Below are 25000 nucleotides of genomic sequence, written 5' to 3'. Positions count from 1 at the left end.
TCAAAGATCCTATGGATAAAAAATTAGAAGGTTTGCTTAAAAAGATGTTTGTTCAGCAGGGTTACCTTCTACAACCCATTTCATGCATTGTCCCTGTCACTACAGCCGCATATTTCTGGTTTGATGAACTGATTAAGGTGCTCGATAGTGACTCTCCTCCTTATGAGGAGATTATGGACAGAATCAATGCTCTCAAATTGGCTAATTCTTTCACTCTAGACGCCTCTTTGCAATTGGCTAAGTTAGCGGCTAAGAATTCTGGGTTTGCTATTGTGGCGCGCAGAGCGCTTTGGTTGAAATCTTGGTCGGCTGATGCGTCTTCCAAGAACAAGCTACTAAACATTCCTTTCAAGGGGAAAACGCTGTTTGGTCCTGACTTGAAAGAGATTATCTCTGATATCACTGGGGGTAAGGGCCACGCCCTTCCTCAGGATCGGCCTTTCAAGGCAAAAAATAGACCTAATTTTCGTCCCTTTCGTAAAAACGGACCAGCCCAAGGTGCTACGTCCTCTAAGCAAGAGGGTAATACTTCTCAGGCCAAGCCAGCTTGGAGACCAATGCAAGGCTGGAACAAGGGAAAGCAGGCCAAGAAACCTGCCACTGCTACCAAGACAGCATGAAATATTGGCCCCCGATCCGGGACCGGATCTGGTGGGGGGCAGACTCTCTCTCTTCGCTCAGGCTTGGGCAAGAGATGTTCTGGATCCTTGGGCGCTAGAAATAGTCTCCCAGGGTTATCTTCTGGAATTCAAGGGACTTCCCCCAAGGGGGAGGTTCCACAGGTCTCAGTTGTCTTCAGACCACATAAAAAGACAGGCGTTCTTACATTGTGTAGAAGACCTGTTAAAAATGGGAGTGATTCATCCTGTTCCATTAAGAGAACAAGGGATGGGGTTCTACTCCAATCTGTTCATAGTTCCCAAAAAAGAGGGAACGTTCAGACCAATCCTAGATCTCAAGATCTTAAACAAATTTCTCAAGGTCCCATCGTTCAAGATGGAAACCATTCGAACTATCCTTCCTTCCATCCAGGAAGGTCAATTCATGACCACGGTGGATTTAAAGGATGCGTATCTACATATTCCTATCCACAAGGAACATCATCGGTTCCTAAGGTTTGCATTCCTGGACAAACATTACCAGTTCGTGGCGCTTCCTTTCGGATTAGCCACTGCTCCAAGGATTTTCACAAAAGTACTAGGGTCCCTTCTAGCGGTGCTAAGACCAAGGGGCATTGCAGTAGTACCCTACCTGGACGACATTCTGATTCAAGCGTCGTCCCTCCCTCGAGCAAAGGCTCACACGGACATCGTCCTGGCCTTTCTCAGATCTCACGGCTGGAAAGTGAACGTGGAAAAGAGTTCTCTATCCCCGTCAACAAGGGTTCCCTTCTTGGGAACAATTATAGACTCCTCAGAAATGAGGATTTTTCTAACAGAGGCCAGAATAACAAAGCTTCTGGACTCTTGTCGGATACTTCATTCCGTTCCTCTTCCTTCCGTAGCTCAGTGCATGGAAGTGATCGGGTTGATGGTAGCGGCAATGGACATAGTTCCTTTTGCGCGCATTCATCTAAGACCATTACAACTGTGCATGCTCAGTCAGTGGAATGGGGACTATACAGACTTGTCTCCAAAGATACAAGTAAATCAGAGGACCAGAGACTCACTCCGTTGGTGGCTGTCCCTGGACAACCTGTCACAAGGGATGACATTCCGCAGACCAGAGTGGGTCATTGTCACGACCGACGCCAGTCTGACGGGCTGGGGCGCGGTCTGGGGATCCCTGAAAGCTCAGGGTCTTTGGTCTCGGGAAGAATCTCTTCTACCGATAAATATTCTGGAACTGAGAGCGATATTCAATGCTCTCAAGGCTTGGCCTCAGCTAGCGAGGACCAAGTTCATACGGTTTCAATCAGACAACATGACGACTGTTGCGTACATCAACCATCAGGGGGGAACAAGGAGTTCCCTAGCGATGGAGGAAGTGACCAAGATTATTCTATGGGCGGAGTCTCACTCCTGCCACCTGTCTGCTATCCACATCCCGGGAGTGGAAAATTGGGAAGCGGATTTTCTGAGTCGTCAGACATTGCATCCGGGGGAGTGGGAACTCCATCCGGAAATCTTTGCCCTAGTCACTCAGCTGTGGGGCATTCCAGACATGGATCTAATGGCCTCTCGTCAGAACTTCAAAGTTCCCTGTTACGGGTCCAGATCCAGGGATCCCAAGGCGGCTCTAGTGGATGCACTAGTAGCACCTTGGACCTTCAAACTAGCTTATGTGTTTCCGCCGTTTCCTCTCATTCCCAGGCTGGTAGCCAGGATCAATCAGGAGAGGGCGTCGGTGATCTTGATAGCTCCTGCGTGGCCACGCAGGACTTGGTATGCAGATCTGGTGAATATGTCATCGGCTCCACCTTGGAAGCTACCTTTGAGACGAGACCTTCTTGTTCAGGGTCCGTTCGAACATCCGAATCTGGTTTCACTCCAGCTGACTGCCTGGAGATTGAACGCTTGATTTTATCGAAGCGAGGTTTCTCAGATTCTGTTATCGATACTCTTGTTCAGGCCAGAAAGCCTGTAACTAGAAAGATTTACCACAAAATTTGGAAAAAATATATCTGTTGGTGTGAATCTAAAGGATTCCCTTGGGACAAGGTTAAGATTCCTAGGATTCTATCCTTCCTTCAAGAAGGATTGGAAAAAGGATTATCGGCAAGTTCCCTGAAGGGACAGATTTCTGCCTTGTCGGTGTTACTTCACAAAAAGCTGGCAGCTGTGCCAGATGTTCAAGCCTTTGTTCAGGCTTTGGTTAGAATTAAGCCTGTTTACAAACCTTTGACTCCTCCTTGGAGTCTCAATTTAGTTCTTTCAGTTCTTCAGGGGGTTCCGTTTGAACCCTTACATTCCGTTGATATTAAGTTATTATCTTGGAAAGTTTTGTTTTTAGTTGCAATTTCTTCTGCTAGAAGAGTTTCAGAATTATCTGCTCTGCAGTGTTCCCCTCCTTATCTGGTGTTCCATGCAGATAAGGTGGTTTTACGTACTAAACCTGGTTTTCTTCCGAAAGTTGTTTCTAACAAAAACATTAACCAGGAGATTATCGTGCCTTCTCTGTGTCCGAAACCAGTTTCAAAGAAGGAACGTTTGTTGCACAATTTGGATGTTGTTCGCGCTCTAAAATTCTATTTAGATGCTACAAAGGATTTTAGACAAACATCTTCCTTGTTTGTTGTTTATTCAGGTAAAAGGAGAGGTCAAAAAGCAACTTCTACCTCTCTCTCTTTTTGGATTAAAAGCATCATCAGATTGGCTTACGAGACTGCCGGACGGCAGCCTCCCGAAAGAATCACAGCTCATTCCACTAGGGCTGTGGCTTCTACATGGGCCTTCAAGAACGAGGCTTCTGTTGATCAGATATGTAGGGCAGCGACTTGGTCTTCACTGCACACTTTTACCAAATTTTACAAGTTTGATACTTTTGCTTCTTCTGAGGCTATTTTTGGGAGAAAGGTTTTGCAAGCCGTGGTGCCTTCCATTTAGGTGACCTGATTTGCTCCCTCCCTTCATCCGTGTCCTAAAGCTTTGGTATTGGTTCCCACAAGTAAGGATGACGCCGTGGACCGGACACACCTATGTTGGAGAAAACAGAATTTATGTTTACCTGATAAATTTCTTTCTCCAACGGTGTGTCCGGTCCACGGCCCGCCCTGGTTTTTTTAATCAGGTCTGATAATTTATTTTCTTTAACTACAGTCACCACGGTACCATATGGTTTCTCCTATGCTAATATTCCTCCTTAACGTCGGTCGAATGACTGGGGTAGGCGGAGCCTAGGAGGGATCATGTGACCAGCTTTGCTGGGCTCTTTGCCATTTCCTGTTGGGGAAGAGAATATCCCACAAGTAAGGATGACGCCGTGGACCGGACACACCGTTGGAGAAAGAAATTTATCAGGTAAACATAAATTCTGTTTTTATTGTAAACTGGGTACTGGCAGACAGCTGCCAGTACCCAAGATGGCCCCCAATAAGGCAGAGGGGAGGGTTAGAGAGCGGTTTTGGGGGGGATCAGGGAGGTTGGGGGCTAAGGGGGGGATCCTACACAGTAGCATATGTAAATATGCTAAAAAAAAATTCATTTTTTTTAAAAAACTCTTTTATTTTAGTACTGGCAGACTTTCTGCCAGTACTTAAGATGGCGGGGACAATTGTGGGGTGGGGGAGGGAAGAGAGCTGTTTGGGAGGGATCAGGGGTGGGATGTGTCAGATGGGAGGCTGATCTCTACACTAAAGCTAAAATTAACCCTGCAAGCTCACTACAAACTCCCTAATTAACCCTTTCACTGCTAGCCATAATACACGTGTGAGGCGCAACAGGATTTAGTGGCCTTCTAATTACCAGAAAGCAACGCCAAAGTCATATATGTCTGCTATTTCTGAACAAAGGGGATCCCAGACAAGCATTTACAACCATTCGTGCCATAATTGCACAAGCTGTTTGTAAATGATTTCAGTGAGAAACCTAAAATTGTGAAAAATTTTACGTTTTTTTTAATTTGATCGCATTTGGCGGTGAAATGGTGGCATGAAATATACCAAAATGTGCCTAGATCAATACTTGGGGTTGTCTACTACACTACACTAAAGCTAAAATTAACCCTACAAGCTCCCTAAAAGCTCCCTAATTAACCCCTTAACTGCTGGGCATGATACACTTGTGGTGCGCAGTGGCATTTAGCGGCCTTCTAATTACCAAAAAGCAACGCCAAAGCCATATATGTGTGCTATTTCTGAACAAAGGGGATCCCAGAGAAGAATTTACAACCATTTATGCCATAATTGCACAAGCTGTTTGTAAATGATTTCAGTGAGAAACCTAAAGTTTGTGAAAAAATTCGTGAAAAAGTGAACAATTTTTTGTATTTGATCGCATTTGGCGGTGAAATGGTGGTATGAAATATACCAAAATTGGCCTAGATCAATACTTTGGGATGTCTACTAAAAAAAAATATATACATGTCAAGGGATATTCAGGGATTCCTGAAAGATATCAGTGTTCTAATGTAACTAGCGCTAATTTTGGAAAAAAATGGTTTGGAAATAGCAAAGTGCTACTTGTATTTATGGCCCTATAACTTGCAAAAAAAGCAAAGAACATGTAAACATTGGGTATTTCTAAACTCAGGACAAAATTTAGAAACTATTTAGCATGGGTGTTTTTTGGTGGTTTTAGATATGTAACAGATTTTGGGGGTCAAAGTTAGAAAAAGTGTGTTTTTTTCCATTTTTTCCTCATATTTTATAATTTTTTTTATAGTAAATTATAAGATATGATGAAAATAATGGTATCTTTAGAAAGTCCATTTAATGGCGAGAAAAACGGTATATAATATGTGTGGGTACAGTAAATGAGTAAGAAGAAAATTACAGCTAAACACAAACACTGCAAAAATGTAAAAATAGCCTTGGTCCCAAACGGACAGAAAATGGAAAAGTGCTCTGGTCACTAAGGGGTTAAGAGTCCTAGTACTCTGATATTTAGAATATGGAGTTATTGGAGGGCTCGGAGTACTAGGACTCTTAAACCACCAAGCACACTGATTTATGCAATCATTGTTGTTAGTTTTTTTCATTAATTTATCTTCTTTATTTTAATTAAATTTAAAGTTAAGTTTTTTTATATATATATATATATATATATATATATATATATATATATATATATATATATATATATATATACACACACCCAAAATGAGTTTTTTTTTTGTTGTCTAAAATCTGCTTGCTAATCTGCCATCCCAGCGTGGTACATATATTTACTTTGTTCTGAGTACTTTAATCCCAATGTGGTACCCTACACACTTTCCAACAATGAAAAACAAACTAAAATCCTTTCAACATAACTCCTTGCCGTCTCTCCCTCTCGCTCTTTTTCTCGCTTAATCTTCTTTCTCTCGCTTTCTCTTTCTCTCTTTCGAATATGCGTGTCTATAAATTTAATTTTATTCAATCCAGTTTAACTTTTGTAATATCCTTTTTTTTGTGTGAGTGATTATAAAATTACTTTCTAATTTGCTCTTGCCGCAATAATATATTTTTAATAAATATAATCTTTATTGTTTTATTTCAGTTACAACTTATCTCCGTTCTAAGCACTCAACTCCTCCCAACTGTCTTTTTCCTGTATTTCAGCCCTATTTCCGATGCATCATTTCTATCTTTTACGCCCACTCGATGACGTCTGTTTGAAGCTCGTTCACGAGCAGGGCTGACATTTGCGCATGCGTTTAAAAATTAGCTGACAAAACTCTCTCCAGGTCTTAGAATAAATGAGAGTCTATCTGTATTGTGCATGCGCGAATCGTGGACGAGCATTGAGTATGCTACGTCATCGAGTAGTTCACGCATGCGCAGTTAAAGCGTGTGATGTAGCGAGCAACCGGCCTGACGCCCCGGGGGTGAAGAAAAGATTAAGACAGCAAAGTGTCAATCATAAAAGAAATGTGGGACCAAAACTGCAGGCGGAGGAATCGGCGAGAAGAATATCAAGTAAAATGATATATATTGACTTTTATATACATCTTAAAAAAATATGATGAATTAAACGTTTAACGTTTATTTGGGCAATTACACACTTTGATGCAGAGCTATTTGGTTGACTTTACATGCACTTTAATTATGTAAGTGATACCTACAGTAGGGTTTACAAAAAAAATCTTAATGTTAATTAAAAAAAATAAAAAAAATATGCAGTACAAAATCGTGTTGTTTTTAATGAAATGCATTAGGATTCCCACATCAGTGTTTAAATATTTGTTTATTAATGTGCATAAATTTTACTTTTCTTATAAGTTGAAATTCATGATCTATTTAATCTGCAGTAATACTGTATACACAAGATTTTTTTTTTAAATTTTTCTCACTATTCATAGGTTGTGTACTTATGTATTGCAATGCATTCTTTTGTCTAAGGCATATATATTTGCTTTTGTCTATTGAGTGAATGTTAGCGTTTATTTTTATACTTTGGTAGATATATAAAGACTTGATGAAGAAGAAATTATCATGTACTTTTGCATATATAGAGGACTCTTCATTGCAGCTAATGTTTTGTATTATCAGAATGTTGCTAAATAGTAATGCCAAGGCCATTTTTTTTTAAATGTATCTTTTGAAAATGCTTTACAGTATCAAAAAGAGAAAAAGTTAAATACTGTACTAATAAAGTTTTACAGTACAAATATATTTAAAGGGACAGTAAAGTAAAAAAAACTCATTATTTTAATAGGGCATGTAATTTTAAACAACTTTCCAATTTACTTTTATTACCAATTTTGCTTTGTTCTCTTGGTATTCTTAGTTGAAAGCTAAATCTAGGAGGTTCATGTGCTAATTTCTTAGACCTTGAAGACTGCCTCTAATCGGAAAGCATTTTGACAGTTTTTCACCACTAGAGGGCGTTGGTTCATGTGTTTCATATAGATAACATTGAGCTCCTAAGAGCAAGCACTGATTGGCTAAAAATGCATGTCTGTCAAAAGAACTGAAATAAGGGGCAGTTTGCAGAGGCATAGATAAAAGGTAATCACAGAGGTAAAAAGTATATTATTATAACTGTGTTGGTTGTGCAAAATTGGGGAATGGGTAATAGAGGGATTATCAAACTTTTTAAACAACAAAAATTATGGTGTTTACTGTCCCTTTAATACATACAGAAATGTTAGAATGCACGTGATACTGACCCCAACACAAGAATGTAAATTATTTTAAATTGACTACAATAGCATGAATACTACTCACCATGTTATTGTTTTCCTTGTGTGCCTACAGTTCTCTTCAAAATTATTCTCTTATTTTAACTCCTTACTGGTGCCATTTGATCAAGTACCACAACGTCATACTTGCCACTGTCATCTTGGAGCTTAGGGATACTTGCACCCTGTGACAGAAGCAGTGCACATTCACAGATTAGTAACATTGATGGCTTTTGACAGCTGTATTAAGCACTTCGGGTTACTGTGCATGATAAAGATTGGGAGTGAGTCTCTCTTATTCTCTCTTCTCTCTTATGCTCCTCTTCGGTCTTATTCTCTTCTTCGGTCATCTTATTCTCCTTTTCGGTCGTCTTATTCTCCTCTTCTGTCCAAAGGGCATATTTATGATTGCGCGAGCTGACATGATCCGATATAGCGGATCATGTCCGCTGCACATCAATAAATGCCAACAGCATACGCTCTCTGCATTTATCATTGCGCTGGTGTGATGCCGCCCACTGCAGATTTGCGGCCAACCCGATCGTATTCGATCGGGTTGATTTCTGGTGATTTCTGTCCGCGGCCTCAAGGCAGGCAGACAGGTTATGAAGCAGCAGTCTTTAGACCGCTGCTTCATTAACTTCTGTTTCCAGCGAGTCTGAAGGCTCACCAGAAACACGGGGCATCAAGCTCCATATATGCTCCTTAGTCACTTCTTCTGTCTTGGTCTCCTCTTATGTCTTCCCTTTCCTCTGTTACTAAGGTGTTTTACTGTCACTTTATTTGAAAAGTGACAAAATGTGTTTTAGTCTTGGTTTCATTTCTCCAGTTATGCTCAGTATTTCCTCAACTTTAATAAACAAATGCATAGAAAGCGTTGATAATGTGAAAGAGCCTTATTGTAATAAATACTAGGCAGCATTGTGGTTTTATTATATTTTTTTAACTTTTCAAAACACCATTTGTAAGCAAAAATAAGTTTGTCCATACTGATGGTTTGGGGCCTCAGACACTCGTCTTCCAAATAAATCCCAACATTCCGTATACACTTTATAATAGACCCTACAGTTATTTTATTTGAAAATGTGTGCATACTAAATAATTTTAGTAGCATTTAAAGCTGTGATTTTGTTATCTCATTTTACAATGTTTTGCAGCCCAGGGACATACCTCTTTGGAAGGGATCTTGAGTGTTTCTTAAAGGGACTGTAAAATCAAACTTAAACTTTCATGATTCCAAGAGTATTTAAATAACTTTCCAATATACTTCTATTATCCAATTTGCTTCCTTCTATTGGTATCCTTTGGTTGAAAATCATACCTAGGTAAGGTCAGGAGCAGCAATGCTAGCTGCTGAGTGGCTGCACATATACACCTCTTGCTATTGGCTCAGCTAACTACCCATAATCTATATCTGCTACTTGAACACAGAATTCCAAGAGAATAAAGCAAATTCGATAATAGAAGTCAATTGAAAAGTTGTTAAAAATTGAATGTTCTACCTGAATGATAAAATAAATAAACATAAACATGCAGGGCTTGAAATTTCCACTAGTCCCGGATGAATAAGAATTTGCAGCGGACGATGAAGACATTTTTACCTTTTCCTATCTTTAAAGGGACATAAACCCACATTTTTCTGGGCTAAAACAATTGCTTTACTAGGCATATTATGCAGATTCTAACTAATTATTGGTATTATAATCTTGGGGAACGTTTAGAAAAACGGCAGGCACTGTTTTGGACACCTTTTTCAGATGGGGGCCTTTCTAGTTATAGACAGAGCCTCATTCTGGGACTGTATAGAGGTTAAATGTAAAAACGGCTCCGGTTCCGTTAATTTAAGGGTTAAAGCTCTGAAATTTGGTGTGCAATACTTTTAATGCTTTAAGACACTGTGGTGAAATTTTGGTGAATTTTGAACAATTCCTTCATACTTTTTCACATATTCAGTAATAAAGTGTTTTCAGTTTGAAATTTAAAGTGACAGTAACGGTTTTATTTTAAAACGTTTTTTGTGCTTTGTTGACAAGTTTAAGCCTGTTTAACATGTCTGTACCATCAGATAAGCTATGTTCTATATGTATGAAAGCCAATGTGTCTCCCCATTTAAATTTATGTGATAATTGTGCCATAGTGTCCAAACAAAGTAAGGACAGTATTGCAACAGATAATGATATTGCCCAAGATGATTCCTCAAATGAGGGGAGTAAACATGATACTACATCATCCCCTACTGTGTCTACACCAGTTATGCCCACACAGGAGGCCCCTAGTACATCTAGTGCGCCAATACTTATTACCATGCAACAATTAACGGCTGTAATGGATAACTCCATAGCAAATCTTTTATCCAAAATGCCTACTTATCAGAGAAAGCGCGATTGCTCTGTTTTAAACACTGAAGAGCAAGAGGACGCTGATGATAACTGTTCTGACATACCCTCACACCAATCTCAAGGGGCCATGAGGGAGGTTTTGTCTGATGGAGAAATTTCAGATTCAGGAAAAATTTCTCATCAAGCTGAACCTGATGTTGTGACATTTAAATTTAAATTAGAACATCTCCGCGCACTGCTTAAGGAGGTGTTATCTACTCTGGATGATTGTGACAATTTGGTCATTCCAGAGAAATTATGTAAGATGGACAAGTTCCTAGAGGTTCCGGTGCCCCCCGACGCTTTTCCTATACCCAAGCGGGTGGCGGACATAGTAAATAAAGAGTGGGAAAGGCCCGGCATACCTTTTGTTCCCCCCCCTATATTTAAGAAATTATTTCCTATAGTCGACCCCAGAAAGGACTTATGGCAGACAGTCCCCAAGGTCGAGGGGGCGGTTTCTACTCTAAACAAACGCACTACTATTCCTATCGAAGATAGTTGTGCTTTCAAAGATCCTATGGATAAGAAATTAGAGGGTTTGCTTAAAAAGATTTTTGTACAGCAAGGTTACCTCCTACAACCAATTTCATGCATTGTTCCTGTCACTACGGCAGCGTGTTTCTGGTTCGAGGAACTAGAAAAATCGCTCAGTAAAGAATCTTCGTATGAGGAGGTTATGGACAGAGTTCAAGCACTTAAATTGGCTAACTCTTTTGTTTTAGATGCCGCTTTGCAATTAGCTAGATTAGCGGCGAAAAATTCAGGGTTTGCTGTTGTGGCGCGCAGAGTGCTTTGGCTAAAGTCTTGGTCAGCGGATGTGTCTTCCAAGACAAAATTGCTTAACATTCCTTTCAAAGGTAAAACATTTTTTGGACCTGATTTGAAAGATATTATTTCAGACATCACTGGGGGAAAGGGCCACGCCCTCCCACAGGATAGGTCTTTTAAGGCTAATAATAAGCCTAATTTTCGTCCCTTTCGCAGAAACGGACCAGCCTCTAATTCTGTATCCTCTAAGCAAGAGGGTAATACTTCACAACCCAAACCAGCCTGGAAACCAATGCAAGGCTGGAACAAGGGTAAGCAGGCCAAGAAGCCTACCACTGCTACCAAAACAGCATGAAGGGATAGCCCCCGATCCGGGACCGGATCTAGTGGGGGGCAGACTTTCTCTCTTTGCTCAGGCTTGGGCAAGAGATGTTCAGGATCCTTGGGCGCTAGAAATAGTTTCTCAAGGTTATCTCCTGGAATTCAAGGAACTACCCCCAAGGGGAAGGTTCCACAGGTCTCAATTATCTTCAAACCAAATAAAGAGACAGGCATTCTTACATTGTGTAGAAGACCTGTTAAAGATGGGAGTGATACATTCAGTTCCAATAAGAGAACAAGGAATGGGATTTTATTCCAATCTGTTCATAGTTCCCAAAAAAGAGGGAACATTCAGACCAATTTTGGATCTAAAGATTCTAAACAAATTTCTCAGGGTACCATCGTTCAAAATGGAAACTATTCGAACGATCCTACCTACTATCCAGGAAAATCAATTTATGACTACCGTGGATTTAAAGGATGCGTACCTACATATTCCTATCCACAAGGAACATCATCAGTTCCTAAGGTTCGCTTTTCTGGACAAGCATTACCAGTTTGTGGCACTTCCATTTGGATTAGCCACTGCTCCAAGGATTTTCACAAAGTTACTAGGGTCCCTTCTAGCGGTTCTAAGACCAAGGGGCATTGCAGTAGTACCTTACTTGGACGACATCCTGATTCAAGCGTCGTCCCTGTCAAAAGCAAAGGCTCATACGGACATCGTCCTAGCCTTTCTCAGATCTCACGGATGGAAGGTGAACAAAGAAAAAAGTTCTCTGTCCCCGTCAACAAGAGTTCCCTTCTTGGGAACAATAATAGATTCCTTAGAAATGAGGATTTTTCTGACAGAGGTCAGAAAATCAAAACTTCTAAGCTCTTGTCAAGTACTTCATTCTGTTCCTCGTCCTTCCATAGCGCAGTGCATGGAAGTAATAGGATTGATGGTTGCAACAATGGACATAGTTCCTTTTGCACGAATTCATCTAAGACCATTACAACTGTGCATGCTCAGACAGTGGAATGGGGATTATACAGACTTGTCTCCGACGATTCAAGTAGATCAAAAGACCAGAGATTCACTCCGTTGGTGGCTGACCCTGGACAATCTGTCACAGGGAATGAGCTTCCGCAGACCAGAGTGGGTCATTGTCACGACCGACGCCAGCCTAGTGGGCTGGGGCGCGGTCTGGGAATCCCTGAAAGCTCAGGGTCTATGGTCTCGGGAAGAGTCTCTTCTCCCGATAAACATTCTGGAACTGAGAGCGATATTCAATGCTCTCAGAGCTTGGCCTCAACTAGCAAAGGCCAAATTCATAAGGTTTCAGTCAGACAACATGACGACCGTTGCATATATCAATCATCAGGGGGGAACAAGGACTTCCCTGGCGATGAAAGAAGTGACCAAGATAATTCAATGGGCGGAGGATCACTCCTGCCACTTGTCTGCGATCCACATCCCAGGAGTGGAAAATTGGGAAGCGGATTTTCTGAGTCGTCAGACATTCCATCCGGGGGAGTGGGAACTCCATCCGGAAATCTTTGCCCAAATAACTCAATTATGGGGCATTCCAGACATCGATCTGATGGCGTCTCGTCAGAACTTCAAGGTTCCTTGCTACGGGTCCAGATCCAGGGATCCCAAGGCGACCCTAGTAGATGCACTAGTAGCACCTTGGACCTTCAACCTAGTTTATGTATTCCCACCGTTTCCTCTCATCCCCAGGCTGGTAGCCAGGATCAATCAGGAGAGGGCCTCGGTGATCTTGATAGCTCCTGCGTGGCCACGCAGGACTTGGTATGCAGACCTGGTCAATATGTCATCGGCTCCACCATGGAAGCTACCTTTGAGACAGGACCTTCTTGTTCAGGGTCCATTCGAACATCCGAATCTGATTTCCCTCCAACTGACGGCTTGGAGATTGAACGCTTGATTTTATCAAAGCGTGGGTTTTCAGATTCTGTAATAGATACTCTTATTCAGGCTAGAAAGCCTGTAACTAGAAAAATTTACCATAAAATATGGAAAAAATATATCTGTTGGTGTGAATCTAAAGGATTCCCATGGAACAAGATAAAAATTCCTAAGATTCTATCCTTTCTACAAGAAGGTTTGTAGAAAGGATTATCTGCAAGTTCTCTGAAGGGACAGATCTCTGCTTTATCTGTTTTACTTCACAAAAGACTGGCAGCTGTGCCAGATGTTCAAGCATTTGTTCAGGCTCTGGTTAGGATCAAGCCTGTTTACAGACCTTTGACTCCTCCCTGGAGTCTAAATCTAGTTCTTTCAGTTCTTCAAGGGGTTCCGTTTGAACCCTTACATTCCGTAGATATTAAGTTATTATCTTGGAAAGTTTTGTTTTTGGTTGCAATTTCTTCTGCTAGAAGAGTTTCAGAGTTATCTGCTCTGCAGTGTTCTCCGCCCTATCTGGTGTTCCATGCAGATAAGGTGGTTTTGCGTACTAAGCCTGGTTTTCTTCCGAAAGTTGTTTCCAACAAAAATATTAACCAGGAGATAGTTGTACCTTCTTTGTGTCCGAATCCAGTTTCAAAGAAGGAACGTTTGTTACACAATTTGGACGTAGTCCGTGCTCTAAAATTCTATTTAGAGGCTACTAAAGATTTCAGACAAACATCTTCCTTGTTTGTTGTTTATTCTGGTAAAAGGAGAGGTCAAAAAGCGACTTCTACCTCTCTTTCCTTTTGGCTTAAAAGCATTATCCGATTGGCTTATGAGACTGCCGGACGGCAGCCTCCTGAAAGAATCACAGCTCACTCCACTAGGGCTGAGGCTTCTGTTGACCAGATATGTAAGGCAGCGACTTGGTCTTCACTGCACACTTTTGCCAAATTTTACAAATTTGATACTTTTGCTTCTTCGGAGGCTATTTTTGGGAGAAAGGTTTTGCAAGCCGTGGTGCCTTCCATTTAGGTGACCTGATTTGCTCCCTCCCTTCATCCGTGTCCTAAAGCTTTGGTATTGGTTCCCACAAGTAAGGATGACGCCGTGGACCGGACACACCAATGTTGGAGAAAACAGAATTTATGCTTACCTGATAAATTACTTTCTCCAACGGTGTGTCCGGTCCACGGCCCGCCCTGGTTTTTTAATCAGGTCTGATGAATTATTTTCTCTAACTACAGTCACCACGGTATCATATGGTTTCTCCTATATATATTTCCTCCTGTCCGTCGGTCGAATGACTGGGGTGGGCGGAGCCTAGGAGGGATCATGTGACCAGCTTTGCTGGGACTCTTTGCCATTTCCTGTTGGGGAAGAGAATATCCCACAAGTAAGGATGACGCCGTGGACCGGACACACTGTTGGAGAAAGTAATTTATCAGGTAAGCATAAATTCTGTTTTCCCATGATGCTCAGACAGCCTAAAGAGTGCCTCAACATCATGGGAAACGTAGTTTCAAAACATCTGGGGGCCCAAGGTTGCTGACCCCTGCTCTATCTGAATCATGAAAGAAAAATGTTGGGTTTCATGTACATTTTTTTTTTTTTTGTTCAAAAAATTCTTTATTTGAAATAAAGTGAACATACATTTAAAAGTTTCAAGTCATACAATGGATATGGCCATGCACATAGTATTATCATGTCATTCCAACAAAGGAATATGTTATAATAGTCCAGTGTCCATTAGGTAGATAAAAATGCATGTATACTCACATTATGTTATAAGTAATCAACACAAACAGTAATAACATAAAAACAATAGTAATTATGCATATTAAGCAAGTCTATTATAAAAGGTATGTTTTTGGTACATAATTGAAAATGTTATATGAAGAAGTCCCAGAGATAGGTGGTAAATATGAAGAGAAAAGCAGTGTATATGAGTATTATTCCACGTAAGTTCTTGTAATGTGCGTCTGAGTTTCCTACGGTACTATGAGGTTTGCAAGGAGTGAACATACTCGTCCCATAGAAGACGTATTGACAGATATTTATCTATTCTTTTACCCCTAGTGTAATGGTATTGTTCTAGCACTATGTCCATGGTGACCCTTTCCCTCCAGAATGGTATTGTTGGTAGGGTATGTTTTTTCCAATTATGAGGGTTATAACGTTTAGCTGTGTTCACCATTATAGTTAGAAGCTTTGATTTCAGTGCACATTTCAAAGGTGGAAAGTAATTGAACATAAACACCCACGATTCATGGGGCAGTGAGGTGGCAATAACTATTTCTATTTCTTTTTTAATGTTTGTCCAGTATTGTTGTACTATGGGGCATGTCCACCATATGTGAGTGAAGGTGCCTCTCTGATTGCATCCCCTCCAGCAGTCTGTGGGGTATCCGGTAATCAATTTACCTAGTTTATCTGGTGTATAATGCCACCTACATAGTAACTTTAGGTTAATTTCCATTATAGATACAGAAGATGAAGAGGAGCTCATGTGTTTGTATATTTTGTGCCACATTTCTAGTGTGCACTGACTCATAATTTCCGATTCCCATCTCTCAACATATGAGGGGGGTTTGTCATATAGATGGGACAGGAGTAAATTACATGAGATGGAGAGGATTCCTATGTGGGGGTGCGATAGGTAGCACAATGACTCAAATGGTGTGAGGGTCCTAAATATGTCACGTTTATTGGAGTGTGTCAAAAGGTAGTGTGAAATTTGATGATACATTAGCTAGCTTTTTGTTGTAGAGTTTAAGATGTTTGCCATTTGCTCTTCGGGCAGTAGCTTGCCATTATGAATTAGCAAATAGCAGGGTACAGCTTGCCATATCGTTTGAGTGTTTGGGTCCGAGAGTGTTGGTTGTAGGGGGAGGTTGGGGTTGTGTGATAATTGGGAGTGAGTGGAGAGTGGAAAAAGCGCCTACTAAGTACCTATGGCCTAGGGAGAGGTGCACCTAGGGGACAGACTGAATATGGAAATGCCCAGGCGCCTACCAAAGGAGGCAGGTACTTACACACACTAATGTAAATTTAAAATATAAAATTTATTAATTACATATAATACTTTTAATACAAATATAAAACCAATATTTCATGGATCCATGATTGGTAAATCAAAATACTTCAAAATAGCAATAAAAGATAATCCATAAAAAATTGTGAGTATCGATAAAAATATGTGGAGGTGAATACCGCTACTTATTTTTGGATATAGACATCTATTTTTTTATTTGGAAATAGACACTTATTTGCATTTGGGATTACAGACACATACACTTAATTTTGGATTTTTGAATTTTGATACCGGACACCCCATTCGTCTATTTTGTTTCACCACCACATATTTTTATCGATACTCACATTTTTTTATGGATTATCTTTTATTGCTATTTTGAAGTTTACACTGATTTCTGTTCTCACTACTTACACTCATTGGATCCCTTATTCGTCTTTGGCACCAATAGGAACACGATCAGACCTTTATTTTATTTAAGGATACATAAGATTTCCATTTGTCATTTATTTCAGCTTTTTGTCATTTATTTCAGCTTTTTTTCATCAAGTTGTTCTCATCAATTATTGTCATTGATTTCATCTATTGTACAGCAAAACTGAAGTTTACTATTTTCACTGCATGTGTCTATATCATCTGTATTGTTTTTAATACTCTGCTTGTTTTTATCTATATATTTTTTATCTCTGTATTTTGATTTACCAATCATGGATCCATGAAATATTGGTTTTATATTTGTATATTTGTATTAAAAGTATTATATTGTGTGATAATTGGGTTAGAGGGGAATAGGTAGTTGAGATAGTTTTGTAGTTTTTCAGGATTTTGTCCCAAGTTTTAAGTGTTTTAGCTACAGAAAAGCTGTAATTGGGGCAAACGCGTTCACGCATATTTGATCATAGTTGAGAATATGCTGTTTGAGGGTTACCCATTCCTTGTGTTTAGCGTGTCTGCATCAGTCAACTATTCTGGTTAAGAAAGTCGCATAGCGATAGGTCATGAGACTTGGTACTCCCAAACCTCCTTTAGGTCTGGGTCTATAGATGGTATGTGTGGCGACTCTGGGACGTTTATTTTCCCATATGAATGCGTTAATCAGTTTCTGGAGATTATGAATGATAGGGTCTGGAGTATGTATGGGCAGAGTTTGAAGGATATATAAAAATTTTGGAAGTATTACCATTTTAACCGCGTTAATTCTTCCCATCCAAGAAATGGGTTTATGTGACCAGAATTGTAATGTGGTTACTATTTGAGATTTGAGAGGATCGTAATTTAAAGTGACTAGTTTATTGATATTCAAGGAAATGAGAATACCTAAATATTTAAGTGTCACTGGAAAGGGAGTCGTTCAACTTTACTCAGGCTGTGGGCTGGTTATAGAGAGCAAAAATCTTATGAATAAAGTGTTTGTCAAATCGAAATCTCTTTAAACTTTGTGAAAGGAATGACCAGCTCAAGCGGTCGAAGGCTTTTTCAGCATCCATGGATAATATTACAGAAGGGATGTTGTGTCGGCTAGCATATTCGATAATGTTTATGATCTTAGTGGTGTTATCCCTTGCCTCGCGGCGAGGTGTGAACTTAAAGGGATACTAAACCCAATTTTTTTATTTCATGATTCAGATAGAGCATGAGATTTTAAGCACCTTTCTAATTTACTCCTATTATCAATTTTTCTTTGTTCTCATGCTATCTTGATTTGAAAAAGCAGTACTGTAAGCTTTAGAGCCAGACCATTTTTTGTTCAGCACATGGGTAGCACTTGCTGATTTGTGGCTAAATGTAGCAAACCAATCAGCAGCTCTACCAAGGTGCTGAACTAAAAAATGGGCCGGCTCCTAACCTTTAATTACTGCTTTTTCAAATCAAGATAACATGAGAACAAAGAAAAATTGATAATAGAAGTAAATTAGAAAGTTGCTTAAAATTGCATTCTCTATCTGAATCATGAAAGAAAAAAATGAGGGGTTAGTATCCCTTTAACTTGGTTAGTGTGTATCAAATCTGGAATAACTTTGTTAAGGCGGCTTGTGATTCAAAAGTGATATAGGGCGAAAGTTAGATGGGGTTGTCGGTGGTTTGCCGGGCCTTGGTAGGACCACCACATGTGCCTCTAGCATGGAGGAGGGGGAACATGATCCCTTAACAATTTCGTTGAATATTGTTGTAAGATTTGGGGCAAGAGTGGTTAGGAATGTACGATAATACTTTGCAGTAAAACCATCTGGGCCCGGGCTTTTTCCCTGTTTTAGTGACTGTATAGCTTGTATTACTTCTGGTGTGGTGATAGGGGAGTTCAGATTTGCTAATTGTTTGCTCGTAAGGGTGGGGAGTGGACAGTTTTGGATGAATTTGTCTATTCTATGTCGTTTCGCTGGGGGTACATTTGTTGTGTCTATATTGTATAGGTTAGTGAATAGTCATTGAATGCTTGGAGAATATCAGAAGTAGTATGCAATGTTGGTTTAAGAGGAGGGCGTAGCTTGTATATATGAGCTTTAAGTTTCTGCTTCTTCAAGCGCCTTGCAAGGTATTTACCTGCTCTATTACTCTCATAATGGAATAAGCTTTTAATTTTGCAATGAAGGGCAGTATAAATGGTCATCTAGAGCCTTTCTGATGCTTAATAATTCGAGCAAGAGGAGGGGGTCTGAAGGGGAGTGTTTAAGTTGGAAGTCCACATTGGCAAGTTTGGTGGTTAATTCGTCATATGTTTTCCTCTGGGTTTGTTTTATTTGGGCCTTCAATTTGATAAATTCGCCTCTGAGAAAGCATTTATACGCTTCCCAGACCGTTAATTGATTAGAGAATGATGTGTATTGAGGGTTTCATGTACCATTTTAACATTGAGTAGACTAATAACATTTCCCTTTGGGCTAGCAACTTTAACCCTTAATTAGTAGACTAGACTGATATTTTCCTAACCTTGGGTGGATAAAAATCCATTCACAATGTCCTGCTGTCCCAGAGGTTTCTGTAAGATTGTTTATGGCTTTTTTTCTTCTGTCTAGAAGATATTACATATTCTTTGTTTTGTAGTTCTCAAAACTGTAAATTTGTGTCTGCAGAAATATTTCATGGCTCTTCTACAAAGCAGTGGTAGCTAGCTGCTGATTGGTGCCTGCACACACTTCTCTTGTGATTGGCCAACTAGATCTGTTCATCTAGCTGCCAGTAGTGCAATGCTGCTCTTTCAGCCAAGGATAACAAGATAATTAAGCAAATTTGATAATAGAAGTAAATTGGAAAGTTGTTTAAAAATGTATGTTCTATACAAATCATGAAAGAAAATTTTGGACTTTCCTGTCCCTTTAAAGGGACATTAACCCAACATTTTTCTTTTAGGATTTATATAGAGCATACAAGTTTAAACAACTTTTCAGATTTGTTTATATTATCAAATTTACTTCATTCTCTTGGCATACTTTTTTGAAGGAGCAGCAATGTACTACGAGCAGCTAGTTTAACACATTGGGTGAGCCAATTACAAGAGGCATATATGTGCAGCCAGCTCTTAGTAGAGAATTACTGCTCCTGAAACTACCTAGGTTTGCTTTTTAACAAAGGATATCAAGAGAACAAAACATTAGTTAATAGAAGTACAAAGGAAACTTGTTTAAAATTACATGCTCTATCTGAATAATGAAAGTTTAATTTTGATTTGACTTTCCCTTCAATACCATTGTTCCCCTGCAATTCTACGTACACAAAATCTTACTATGTTTCAAGAAGCTCAATGAATAGAAGATTGTTTGGGGTAGAATAAAATCTGCACAAGGACCTAAGTGTGAGGAGAGAGGGGCAAGCAGTAAAAATAAGAGTGAAACCTATAATATTAATGTTATAATTAAATAAAACTATGTAATTGTTATTATTGAGGTAATGATTATTTATTTTTCTCCTTCCAAGTAAAGCTGAAAAGTTAATCAATTATGAACAACTGAAGATAGTTCACCTCACAATTTCAAAATGATCTATATATTTCTAATGGTATACAACTAAATCAGTAATTTTCTGATATAAACACATCTAAAACATTATTATTTTTTGCATAACCAACACTGTTATATTAATGCACTTTTTACCTCTGTGATTACCTTGTATCTAAGCCCCTGCAGACTGCCCCCTTATCTCCCACAGGAGTGAGCACAATTTTATCTATATGGCAATACATAAACTAGCACTGTCTAGTTTTGAAAAGCTAATACAATGCACTGATATAGAGAAACAGCCTTCAACGGCTTAGAAATCAACCTACCTAGTTAGCCTTCAACAAACAATACCAAGAAAACAAAGTAAATTGGATGATAACAGTACAATGTCTTTTAAAATTGGATGACCTATCTGAGTCATGAAAGTTTAATTTTGACTTACTGTTCTTTTAAATCATTTCTTACTGGCTAGTGATTTAAATTGTGATTTAAATCAAATCCACCCCGATGTGCATTATTTTATATATATCTCAGGGCTCAAAATTTCAAGTCCTAAGCTACTAGCCAGGACAAAATGTTACTCGCCACTTCTAATCCCACCCACAGCACACCCAGTACTTCACCCCCTTTTTGCACATGTTAAAGGGACAGTCTACAATAGAATTGTTATTGTTTTAAAAGATAGATAATCCCTTTATTACCCATTCCCCAGTTTTGCATAACCAACACAGTTATATTAATATACTTTTTACCTCTGTGATTACCTTGTATCTAGGAACCTTCTTCCAGCCCCCTGATCACATGACTGTGACTGTTTATTATCTATTGTCTTGCATTTAACATTGTTTTGTGTTAAATCTTAAGTAACCCCCTGTGCCTGAACACAGTGTTATCTATATGGCCCACGTGTACTTTCTGTCTGTGTTGAAAAGAGATTTAAAAATCATGTGATAAGAGGCAGCCCTCAAAGGCTTAGAAATTAGCATATGAGCCTACCTATGTTTAGTTTAAACTAAGAATATCACGAGAAAAAAGCAAATTTGATGATAAAAGTAAATTGTTAAGTTGATTAAAATTAAAAGTCATATCTGAATAATGAAAGTTTAATTTATACTAGACTGTCCCTTTAAGCCATTGTGGAACATTTTGTAATATTGTTTTTATTTTATATCATAACAAATGAAATAATGCTACACACAGTAAGTAATAAATTAACAAAAATAAGTTAATAGCAGTTAGAAACATCAACTAGATGTTCTGGGGAAAACAGCAGATGAATAGAAAAAGGAATTTGTTGAACATAGAGAGTACTATCAGTCATGGAAGGTCAGAGCAGACCTGGAGATTTCTTTATTTTTTAAAAATATTTATTTCTTCTTTCTCCTCTCTTGAATCTCTCTTTTTACCCTCTCCCTTATCTCTCAGGTCATAACTTCTTTTTACATTCTCTTTCTCCTCTCTCTTCACACTTTTGTTTTAATGCATTCTCTCTTAAAGAGATAGTAAAGTCCAAATTAAACTTTCATGATTCAGATAGGGCATGTCATTTTAAACAACTTTCTATTTTACTTTTATCATCAAATTTGCTTTGTTCTCTTGATATTCTTAGTTGAAAGCTAAACCTAGGTAGGCTCATATGCTAATTTCTAAGCCCTTGAAGGCTGCCTCTCATCTGTATGCATTTGACAGTTTTTCACAGCTAGAGGACGTTAGTTCATGTGTTTCATATAGAAAACACTGTGCTCATGCACTTGAAGTTATTTAGGAGTCTGCACTAATTTCCTGAAATACAAGTCTGTCAAAAGATCTGAGATAAGGGGGCAGTCTGCAGAAGCTTAGATACAAGGTAATTACACAGGTAAAAAGTATATTTCTATAACAGTGTTGGTTATGCAAAACTGGGGAATGGAAAATAAAGTTATCTATCTTTTTAAACAATAACATTTTTGGTGTTTACTATCCCTTTAACTCCTTTTCGCTTTTCCTCTGCAATCTCTCTCTCTGCCCCATTTACCCTCTCAGATGTAACAGTCTAAGCACTAATGGGGTCCCTAGAGCAATAAACCTATCCTTGCACTTTCATGGATATATAATATACTTTTCGATAATATCCCAAAATGTGTGTTTGTCAGTGCTGCAATAGGAATGTACATTCTGTGCCAACTTTGCTACTTACAACATGCCACCAGACTTCGCACTCAACATTCACTCGCCACCGTTAAGTTTCCACTAGCCAGTGGCTAGTGGACACTTTGAATTGCGCTTGTGTGTGTGTATATGTGTGTGCATGTATATATATTTGTGTGTGTGTATATATATATATGTGTGTATAGCTTTCTATCTATCTATCAATCTATCTATCTATCTATCTATCTATCTATCTATCTATCTATCTATCTATCTATCTAATCTAACACTTAACTTTAACTTTTAACTTTTGTAATCTACCCTTTGTGTGTGTTTTTTTTTTAATTTTTATTAAATAAGTTGTGATTTATGTTTTTATATTAAGATATTTCAGCTGCTTTTATAACACTGCTCTTTACTTCCTTTCCTTAGTCATCGGGTTTACTTAGCCACACTATATGACAGGGCGCCTGCTTCCTCTTGTGCTGTGTTGCTGAAGATTACCAGCCCGTTTCCCTTGTTTAAGGAGAGGAGCCCTACGTTATCTCCCGCTACCCATCTCAGAAGGCGTAGAGTTGGCAGAGCTAACAAACAGTACCAGATTGTTAATGGTAAGTTAAGTCTCTTCTAATTCACAATTGCTGATGCAGTAAGGTTTTGGGCAGTCGTTTCTATAGATGTTAGTGTACTGAAGCTGCAACAGGATTTCCTGCATGTTGCCATGACCTGCTTACTTAACCAGTGTGCCTCTAAACTGCTACTTAATTAGGCCTGCTCTTGGCTAACATTAAAAAGAAAACCTAAGGGTGGGGTTGGTGTTTGTGTCACCAGGCTCCCTGAAAAGCTTAGGATAAGAAGATAATTGCTATTGTGGGCATGGCGGTGCTGAAATATAGACAACTGTGGGTTATACACTGAGGCGTAGATGAAAAGACAGCATGTTACTGATAACAGGGCACAGCTGCCACTGCACATAATGCCTTTTGTCATCTACTATAACAAGTTTGTGGAAGCTTATTTTTTGTTTATTTTTTTTTTTGCTGTAGGGAATATATACATTTTGTGAAAGGGGCAGGAGAGTAACCTTATATGTTCAAGAGGCATCAGCTGAATTCTTGATTCTGAGAGTTTTTCCCTCCATTAGACCGGTTGATTTAGACTTGCCAACTTGCCCCTGTTTTCCCAGGATAGACCTAGACTTCAGCTGTCTATCTCATGGTATAATTGTCCATTGGTCTGTTTCAAATCTGCCCAGTGATGTGGGATTGGCAAAGATGTCAAACTGTGGGAATCAAATTTGAAGTCTATTGTTGGTCTTATGTATTTATTTGTTTGTATATTGTTGCATAGGAGTTTCCTGTACTTTACATTACAGCAGAATATTAAAGTGATATATTTAAAGGGACATAAGTGTGAAAACAAAATGTTGCAATGTGTTGCAGATATCTGTTAAACCTCCTGTAAATGGATTAAGCTCTAAAGCAGTAATGCACAACTGGGACCTAGGTGAACACATATGGTGAGCCAATGACAAGAGGTATATGTGTGTAGTCAAACAAAAAACAAAGATACCAGCGCAATTAGAAATATTGTGCTTTATAACTGATCCAGAGAAGAGATAAAAAACAAACAGCTACTTTTTCAACATGAAAGGAAGCACTAATTCACAAATAGGTGTTAAAGGTATGAAAATCCTCCTATCAGGAACCTGCTAGCCACTATACCTTAATAAACTTTAAAAGTTCAATATCAGAAGTGAATATTAAAGTGCAATATACACAAACTAAAGTCTAATAATAATTAATTATTATTATTATTAATAATAATCTAAACAAGTTTAATTCAGAAAATCAGAACATAGACACACAAAACATTTGGTTGTTTAAGCAAAAAAAAACACATTTCAAATAACATAATCCATAAAAACCATTTCATAAAAGACACGCACATGTAAAATTATCTCATAATAGTGCCGGACAGTCTGAAAAAAGTCTCCAAATGCAAAGTCCAAATACTTCCAGATCAAATGATGTCTAGAGGCAAAGGAGACGAGGGAAGGTCCCGTTACAAGCGGTAAAGTAATTAACAAGATGGTGTATTCAGCTACTTACACCGGATAGTGTTGCTTCGATTCTTGTAGAATCTCAATTATCTACACGTAGCGGCAGTGTTTTTGGGCTCCCAACCTTTGGTCTATACCCGGTACACTTTTCTTTCTGGCAACTTTGAGGAAATCCTGGGATGTCTATTAAATGGCTGTTAGCGGGTAGCATATGCCGCATATCAAAGACAGACCGTTACTGCTCCCCTTCCTACACCTGCTCCTACAGGTGCTCCTTAGAGACAAAATTCACAATCTACCTGCTATCCGGGTCGCCTGCATATAGCGGCCAAGGATTACTGCACCTAAGAAGCTGGTGTACGAGCTCAGGGGAGAAGCGCCAAGCTGCTGTTTTTTTTTTTTTTGAAGTACAATTACTAGCATATTTGCAATATACAATTATTGAATTGTCTAAAATGTATGTAGTTTTAAAATTACCCTTCTCTGGAACTAGTGGCTTAGCCCAAACCTAGGAAAACAGTCCCAGACCAGTATACCTCTTCTTCCAAACTTTACAGTAGGCACTATGTATTCCAGTAGGCAGTGTTCTCCTGGCATCTGCCACACCCAGACTGCTGGATAGTGAAGCATGATTAATCACTTCTGAGAACACATTTCCACTGATCCAGAGTCCTTTGATGGGGTGCTTTACACCACTCCAGCCGATGCTTGGTA

The 25000-nt window shown here is 39.1% G+C and overlaps 1 protein-coding gene across 1 annotated transcript in view; it reads left to right on the top strand.

Moving 5' to 3' along the window:
* Positions 1-25000, top strand: part of ELMO1 (engulfment and cell motility 1) — a 1021083-nt gene that overhangs the window by 63134 nt on the left and 932949 nt on the right. Inside the window, exon 2 of the mRNA XM_053714416.1 lies at positions 22657-22835. The gene's annotated coding sequence lies outside the window, so the exon portion shown is untranslated. The remainder of the gene's footprint in view (positions 1-22656; positions 22836-25000) is intronic.

This window comes from Bombina bombina, chromosome 5 (genome assembly GCF_027579735.1).
Source record: "Bombina bombina isolate aBomBom1 chromosome 5, aBomBom1.pri, whole genome shotgun sequence".
NCBI lineage: Eukaryota > Metazoa > Chordata > Amphibia > Anura > Bombinatoridae > Bombina > Bombina bombina.
Note: the sequence above shows the minus strand (reverse complement) of the source record. Positions and strands in the feature narration are given on the sequence as shown.